At 36.8% G+C, this 8,750-nt stretch overlaps 1 long non-coding RNA gene across 1 annotated transcript; it reads right to left on the bottom strand.

Annotated features, from left to right (window-relative positions):
* Positions 1-35: 35 nt before the first annotated feature.
* LOC139122436 (uncharacterized) lies at positions 36-7,608 on the bottom strand. Its single transcript, XR_011549466.1, has 3 exons — positions 7,507-7,608; positions 4,780-4,856; positions 36-102 (listed from the first exon to the last, which is right to left on the bottom strand). It is a non-coding gene; the product is annotated as an uncharacterized lncRNA (long non-coding RNA).
* Between the last annotated feature and the right edge of the window lie 1,142 nt (positions 7,609-8,750).

The raw sequence follows: 8,750 nt of genomic DNA on the forward strand, positions 1-8,750 counted from the left end.
CACTTTGTGACAGTCTCTTTCAATGTCTTTACATTCTTCAATCTTCCAAGTACAGAGTTTTGTATTCTGTGGTGAACTCCATGCAAGGATATTGCTACATCCCTGAATTCATAAAAAAACACAGGTTTAGAGATACCATTAGTTAAAATGCCTAAAGTAAAGTACCTGTATTTGTTTACATTTTGCCTAAGACCGGTACACACATGTACAGTGCAGTATACTCTACATCCTCTGAATTATCATGATGTGAGAGAACATGGATTAGAGAAATACCCAGTACTGCACAGCGTTTCCAATTGACCAATGATAATACATGTACAAGTATCTATCCAAATGGATGATGTAAATAAAGTGCTGAAGAGAAAACATGAAAATGCTACTTTTAAACTGCTGAGATAAATGAAAACATAGGGCCAAAGTCCCTGAAGCTACTATAGACATGGATACAAAATTAAGTATTATCTGACTGTATGAAATTATCTCACTAAAGGTCATCCTAGGGACTTGTAAACCAAATATTAAAGCTGTCTGACCAGCGGTTTTGACAGAGCTATGCTGTGTTATGTAGAGAATAACCTTTTGTGACACATGTAATGATGAAGAAGGTGGATATCTTTGATAGCTCATTTCAGGATGGCCTGACCAAAAATGGGAAAAAAAATTCCGTAAAAATACAGATTTGCATATTTCATCACAATTTGAACAAATCTAAGTTGGGTTACCCCTAGGGACCTGTATACCAAATAACAAAGCTGTCTGACCAGTGGTTATGAAGAAGAAGATTTTTTACCAAAAACGCCTTTTTTGGCACTAATTTGCATATTTTCATCAATATCAAAAAATTAATAGAAATATTTCTCAAAATCATATATTTTATCCACATAACAAATATCAAATCAGTAAGTACTGCAGTTCTCAAGATATTTGAGTGGACGGACGCCTCACAAACGGACACAGCAAAGACTTGTTTATAAATAGATAGATCTAGTATGGATAATCACATAGTGGTAGCATACATGTACATGCATTACATACTGTATGTATACATACATACATACATACATATAGACTGACGGTGGACGCTGGACGGATACCCATCCCAATAGCTTATAGACTATATTAGTCTATAGTAGCTAATGAACGAGAATAAATTACATTCTAATTAAAGTAAACAAGACTTGCTTAAATCAAGATTTACGTCATAAAAAAACAGCATATCTGTCAGGTTATAAAGAATCTTAAGCTGGTTATCTTTATCAGTATTTCAATCCTATTAACCAAGCACATTTTAACTTTCAAATTTACATTGTAAGTAAGTTCTGTTGAATAAGTTGAGACTGTAGTACTCAGAGAAAGCACACTGAAGAGACAAATGTTTGAAACTTGAGAAGTTCAAGGTCATCAAAAGCATTATAAGGAATCATGTAACACTTTCATTGCACTGTTTACACAGATTGCATAATTGCTATAAATAGCACATGAGGAATCTTACAGCCCAGCTTTACCATAAAAACCCTATCACTTTGACCACTCTATTTTTTTCCTCAAAATGTAATTTTATTTTATCCTTACCAAGTCAACCATAAATGGAAATTAGAACTTTTTCTATCTCTATTTATTTGACCACCCTATCATGATAAACTATTATGAGCAATTTCTTTTAGATAACATACAGGGCACAACAAATGATGGTTCAGAATATGTCAAAGTTGGGATTCAGGAAAGTTGCCTTTACATGTTTTAATCCTCCAAGATGGTAAGCATTTCACTATGAACAGTCAAAAAAAGTTTAACTGTCTGATAATTCTACACTAAAATTATTTTGGCTTTGATGATTTCCTAATTAATTCAATTATTTAAAATCACATTAATTATTTTTTTCTGGGTGAATTGATAGGGTTTATACAGTACAAGAATACATACAATGTAAGTCAAATTTTGACCAAAAATGACAAAAAAATTCCTTAAAAATACACATTTGCATATTTCATCACAATTTGAACAAATCTAAGTTGGGTTATCCCTAGGGATCTGTATACCAAATAACAAAGCTGTCTGACCAGCGGTTATGAAGAAGATTTTTTACCAAAAACGCCTTTTTTGGCATTAATTTGCCTATTTTCAACAATATCAAAAAATCAAAAAAAATGGTTTGTCAAAATCATATTTTTCATCTACACAACAAATATCAAATCAGTGAGTATTGCGGTTCTCAAGATATTTGAGTGGACGGACGCCTCACAAACGGACATACATACATACATCATACATACATACATACATACATACATACATACATACAGACTGACGACGGACGCCAGACGGATACCCATCCCAATAGCTTCTATAGACTATAGTCTATAATAGCTAAAAACGGTGGCTTCATGTAATTTACTCTTCATCCAATGTGCTTGTAAACTATCGATAACAGGATTGCTTTTATTTTACTGCTGTCTATTTTACCAACACTGCCACTATTGTCCCTGCAGCCAGTACTATCTCTGTTGCCGGTGTTGATGCCGAAGCTGTTTATTCAGTACATCTGAACTGTGCCACAGAGCTTCCGTTAGGATTTTCAAATCTGCGTAAGGCTGTATGCAAATGGTTATTAATTTGCGTAAATGTCTCAAAAATGCATACATTAACAACTACATGTAAGTACCTATAAAATAGCTGTATATGCGATATCGAAAACTGGTTCAAAAGTCAATGAATAAAGTGTTCAATAAACATCAGCAGTGACAATGTTTTTCCTTTGATGAGTTTTACAATCTTTAATACTGTTCTGTTCTATTCTCTGTTGACGGTATTCAATTCTTTACTTTTTCTGTCTAACATTTCCGACAATGTATTTGCTGCCTGAACTCTATCATTGCTGCTCTGAATTCAAATTTGTCAAGTTTTGGGCCTTCCATGGATATCACCACCAGATCGTTTATGACATCTTCACTCAGACAACAACATTCCAATGTTTTGATCCTGTTTTGGGTACTGAACCCACTTTCACATCGCTGCACATGGGACAGATGAAACTGGAATCACGACTGCAATTATGGCCAACTGCAATATTCAGAAAAAGTTCACGATATTCGTAAAGAAGCGTGCAGACCGCCATAAAACTATTATTTCTAAGTCTGTGTAGGATTAGCTTACATGTTCATATTTGACAGGAAGATCTTCAGGGTTTACAAGTACGAATCAGGAGCAATGGAAAAAAAGAATTTTTTTTGACAACGATGAACTGTATTGAACATGTTGCATTTGTATTGGTACAGCCTTGAAGGAAACAATTTACGTGATGTGATTGACAAGGTGTAGGACAAAATGTTTCAAAATCATGAACATTTTTATCAGCAAACATTTTATTTTTAAACTACGCATTGGACAGAAACCATGTGTGCTCATGTCTTCGTTACAGATACTATTTTTTTTCAATATGTATCGGATTACGCAGATGTCAATTTAGTTTGCGTTAGAGAAAGTGTACGTGAAATACGCAGAATTTTGTGTTAATGGAATCTCTGGTGCCAGTGTGCTTCAGTGACCAGTGGAGCCTGACCAGTGTGGCAAGCTAGCATGGATAGAGCATTATGTCAGCTAAATCGATGCAGTTTTACCAATCATTGCTAAAGTGTATCAACTAGGTTGAGCTGCAGCTAGTACTACATGTATGCCCATTGCAGAAGCTATTTATAGTCAAATGTTGAAAGGCAAATTGTTAAATGGTCTGTCTTATGCAAATTTTGTGATAAGTCCTATATCACGAAGTATCTCAGTAAACTGAGAATTGTGTTAGGTTTTTGACTTATACTCTTTGTGGTATTCTTAAGCTCATTTCATTTAGGCCTACCCTAGGCAAACTTGTGACACACTTTACTGTGATATAATATTATATATATAAAAAAAACGACTTAATGCAATTTTGTTTTATTTTGCAAATGTTTGAGGTATTTGGGATACAAATTCACTTGGTTTAATATTAAAACAGTACAATCTATTGCTATTCATCATTGGTATTTCATTTTGCAGATTTTGAACTCAGTTAAATTGGTGAAAGTAAATCCCAGTGAAACTCATTGCCTTTGGATTGATACTGAAATAAAACAATTCTTTCAACCAAACTGATCTGCATGCTGCAATACATTACTTAGTTCTCATATATCCACAAATATTAATTTACAATATTTCAACACTATTACTTATAATTTACAAAATAATGTTATTTTTTATCTTGTCCCTACTCTTTACTAGTTATATATCATAAACAAGACATGAGATGTCTAAATATATGAAATCTCTGCTGGTAAAGAATGCAATGAAGTATTCTTCATTGTACCATACCAATAGCTTAACAACGTTGTCACAATGGAGAAACAGTACACTGTATCAGTAATAGTACTAACACAAGTAAAAATAGACTGATGGCCAGCCTATCAAACTTGGTAAATTTGTACCAAAGCCAATCAGAGCACTGATGGCACTGATACTGTCCTCAATGCCAGTATTCATTCAGATACAACAAAGTCATTAATGTAACTTGTAGTCAATGTATTTGAAAGAATCTTGGGCATTTTTCTGATGTGTTTTTCATTATCCACAATATACATCCAGTGACAACAGCATTATCATTTTTTCAGGATTGATGAAATTTGTATCTCATAAAAATGAGACATTGAAGGTAAAAGGACCTGACTACAGCTGGCAATTGAGTGTTGAACACTATAACACTATATATTATCATAATATGACACAAGAATATCTGAATTATGTCTCACTTACTGATTCAGCTTGCTTCTGCCACTATACCATAAAGTTTTCCACAATAATGTTCTTCCTACACAGGTGTTTTGCAGCAGCTATATATGTAGGGGAAAAATGATAGCACATATTAGCATGGCAAAGCTGTTTTGGCATTGTAGAAACCATTCAACTATTTTTATATTTACTACAGATTAATTTGTGCTGTCTGCTTGGCAATAAGTAGCGTTTCATATACCGTATATAAACCACTGACTTAAACACCAAAACACAATTAGATAGATCTTGATGTGTTGCTATTTGTATGAATAAATAGACATAATACATCAGCTTATTATATCATCAGCATCTACATCAAAGTCCCTCTACGTGTGAAAGGTTCATTGTCTAAGTTAGTGATGAGCTGAGACCTATGATTGTACCCCACTAGCACTTGTCAGAGGGATGGTTACAATGATTCTGAAAAGTCAAACTTCAACACAATTTCTAGTTTGAAAGAGTTCTGTTCCTTTGTTGCTTAGTAAAAGTGTATGGTTGTATGACTGTGATTTTTCACAGAAAACAACAATGACATTTATCTGATTCTACCAGTATCAGTTATAAATAATTTACAGAACATGCTTTATATTGGCTTGTTGATATTACAAGTAATCTATAGCAACATAATAATGGGGAAAACTGCACCACTGCAACATCTTGAACATGTCACCTGAAATCAAATGTAAGTGTAAAAAGAGACATTTCTTTTTACTCTTACAACAAAGATGGTTTTAGATAACAAAAGGAAAATTGGCCTGGAGCTCCACAATCATTTGAATATAAGATTATCATGAATATCTGAGAATATGTATGCTCCTTATGGAAGTACTCTGTCTAGTAGTTTCCAAGAAAATGTTTTTGGCCAAAAATCAGAACATTCTCTGGTTTGAAGAATTTACATGTACACGTACAAATTTTGTCATATCTCAGAAATATTACCCAAAGAACCTATAAACTCACGTCCATTAGAAATTTAGTTACTTTCAGACAAAGTGAAACTATGATGTTTTACAGTGTGCACCATAAATGATATACATGTACTTGGTGCTTAACTTTCATATTTGCAACTTTGTCATCAAATTGGACACAAAGAATGAAGTTATCCCTCGAGACAACAAACCATAACTAGAAAATATAAACAAAATGACACTTTGACCACAAATTATAAAATTTACTCCCAAAATCTAAATCTGCAGATTTCATCTTCATCTTAACAAATTAGGCCATCCCTGAGAGTTTGAGGACCCAATCTGAAAGCTCATCAACTGATTTCAAAGAAGATTTTTGAACAAAAATTTACGTAAAATTAAATTTAAATAATGAGTATAATGTTATGTTATGCAAGTTAAAGCTGCTAAGTCACTTTGACCCCTACGTCTTTCTCAGTATTATTATCTCATGACATAATAAGCGAGTAGCCGCCAGACTTTATAGTGCTTTGCAGAGCAGTAATGCCAGAACACATCCAACTACACCGTTTGAGCCTTGCTCGGGTAGCCACTGAAATGCATTGTACTTGCAGGTTCAGTGTACACGGCCAATCGCCAAGTTGCATGACATTTAAAGTGTTGTCATACAACAAGAAAAGTGTGACAAGGTCGAAGTGATCTTGGTACAGTGTTTGAGGTGGGTTCCCAGACACTTCGCACCAAAACCACTTCGCACCATACCATCTCGTCCCATACCATTTCGCACCAAAACCACTTCGCACCAAAACAACCTCGTACCAAAACCACTTCGCCCCCAAAAGTCACGTCCCCAAACCACTTTGCCCGAAACTTATCGCTAAGTAAAGCTGAAAATAACCACCTTTCTGTCATCCTGGGACTGAAATCTTGAAAGTGTACGCATTTCGCGAAATTGACATCGTGCAATTCCCAAGTTGTAACATTTGTGAGTTTCTTTTTTCTTATTCTATCGTTTATGGTTTCATGCAACAATAAATGGTTCTTGGTAGCCAAAATGTCCTAACAAATTAATGCTTCCAAGTTGCAGGTAAAAACAACCTTGTGATACGTCGTAACATCGTTGTTTCAGGACGAATTGACGGTACTATACTTTTTACAAAGTGGTTTTAGTACGATGTGGTACTTGGGGCGAAGTGGGGTTGGGCGAAGTAGTACTTGGGACGAGGTGGTTTTGGTACGAAATGGTTTTGGGACGAAGTTGTGTGGGGCGAACTGGTTTTGGTGCGAAGTGTCTGGACCCCTTTGAGGTGACCATGGAAGTCTTTTTTGAGGTGAACAGCAACGAGGGTGGTAGCTGTGGGTCCATAGCTGTGGTGTTTTCAGACGGGATTCCTGCCTTTTACGGGCTGGTTTTGACTTTTACGATTTTAAGTTAATCCCGTGGCGGGGTTAAAAATGCTAAAATCGTAAAAGTCTGAAAACACCACAGCTATGAACCCACAGCTACCCGGGTGGATGCATCCGTTTCTACCTCCATGGTGGGTGCAACGCACGACGATCTGATTGTCAGTTGCAAGTGCAACGGCACAGCAAAGCTTAGCTCTGCATGGCAGGGCTGTGTGTTACCGGCGTTATGGTGGGAGGCCGCCTAACGCCGGGAACACGCAGACCTGTAGCTGTACGCAAGGCTATAAGCAAAGCTATGATTACGGAGCCAGCCGATCACGATAAATGTTGTCACTTGAGACCTTTTTTTAAGGATTGTGCCCAACTATCCGGGGATATAAATCCATAAGCTTACCATGTCTACAAGTACGGTAGTACCAGTACTACGAAAACAAGATCTTGGCTCGACTGTGTGCAGACTAACAGCAGCAGACACCGGAAGTACTTGAAGTACAGCACCACTCTCTTCTTGGTCGCGGATGGCGCTACAGTTAAGTATCAGGTCAACCGTGGGTCAACCCCCTCCACCCACAGGTACCTGGAGTTGCCGTGTAGACTGCAGTATACGCAGCTCCACGTACGTGTGCCTCAATCCCCAACCCCCGAGTTCGTAGTGCATAGTGGGGATACAGTTAGCCCTACGTGGATGTCGCGAGTACCTTTTGGCCATAGGCGCGTTGAGTAGTTTAACTGGTCAATTTTTCAATGTATACTACAGTGCCAATTCCAAGCACCTGTGCTTGTGGCTACCATCAGTGGGTCTGCTCCCCGGCCCCTTGAGTACCCAATACTAGTCGAGCACTAGTGACATACACTTTGGCTTGGCTAAATACTCGAGGGTCTATGGATATGGTGAACTAGAAATTGTATTGTAATAATGTGAAGAGAGGGGCCACTGATACGTCGGCAAGTGTTTATAGGTGTATATTAGGGCCTTCGATGGGCGAAGGCCAAAAAATCTCTGAAGGCAAAAATACTCCAGCTTGGGATTAGAATTAAAGGTGAAGTATGTGCATACTTGTATCATAGATCTCTTTTTTACACTCATGCAAATACATTCATATACAAACGTGATGAACAAGTGAATCAGTGATTTTAATCATAGCCCCTAAGGGACTGGTCATTTTCTTCGGCCGGGGAGGGGGGGTTCACCCTGTTTTTGACTTTGGTGATAGGGGGGTCACCATGTTTTTGAAATGCACAATAGGGGAGGTCAGTGTGTTTTTGAATTTTGACACAGGCTCATCATTGCCTAAAATGCTAGTGTCAGCCACAAATTTCATCATTCAGTTGCATTTTTTGGCGCACCCTTCGGGCGCGTAACTTTAATATAATAATCAGATATATTTTTCAACACGCTCAACTTTAACATATCAAGCATACATATATCAGAGATATCTGTATGTTCAATATTTTTCAGCGTGCTCTTCGAGCTCATACTTTAATATATCAGACATTTTTCAGCACGCCCTTCAGGTGCATGACTTTTAATATACAAGACATATATATCAGAGATATCAGGATGTTTCATATTTTTCGGCGCGCCCTTCGGGCGCCATACTTTAATAAATCAGAGATATATGTCAGAGATATCTTGAT

This window comes from Ptychodera flava, chromosome 22 (genome assembly GCF_041260155.1).
Source record: "Ptychodera flava strain L36383 chromosome 22, AS_Pfla_20210202, whole genome shotgun sequence".
Lineage (NCBI taxonomy): Eukaryota > Metazoa > Hemichordata > Enteropneusta > Ptychoderidae > Ptychodera > Ptychodera flava.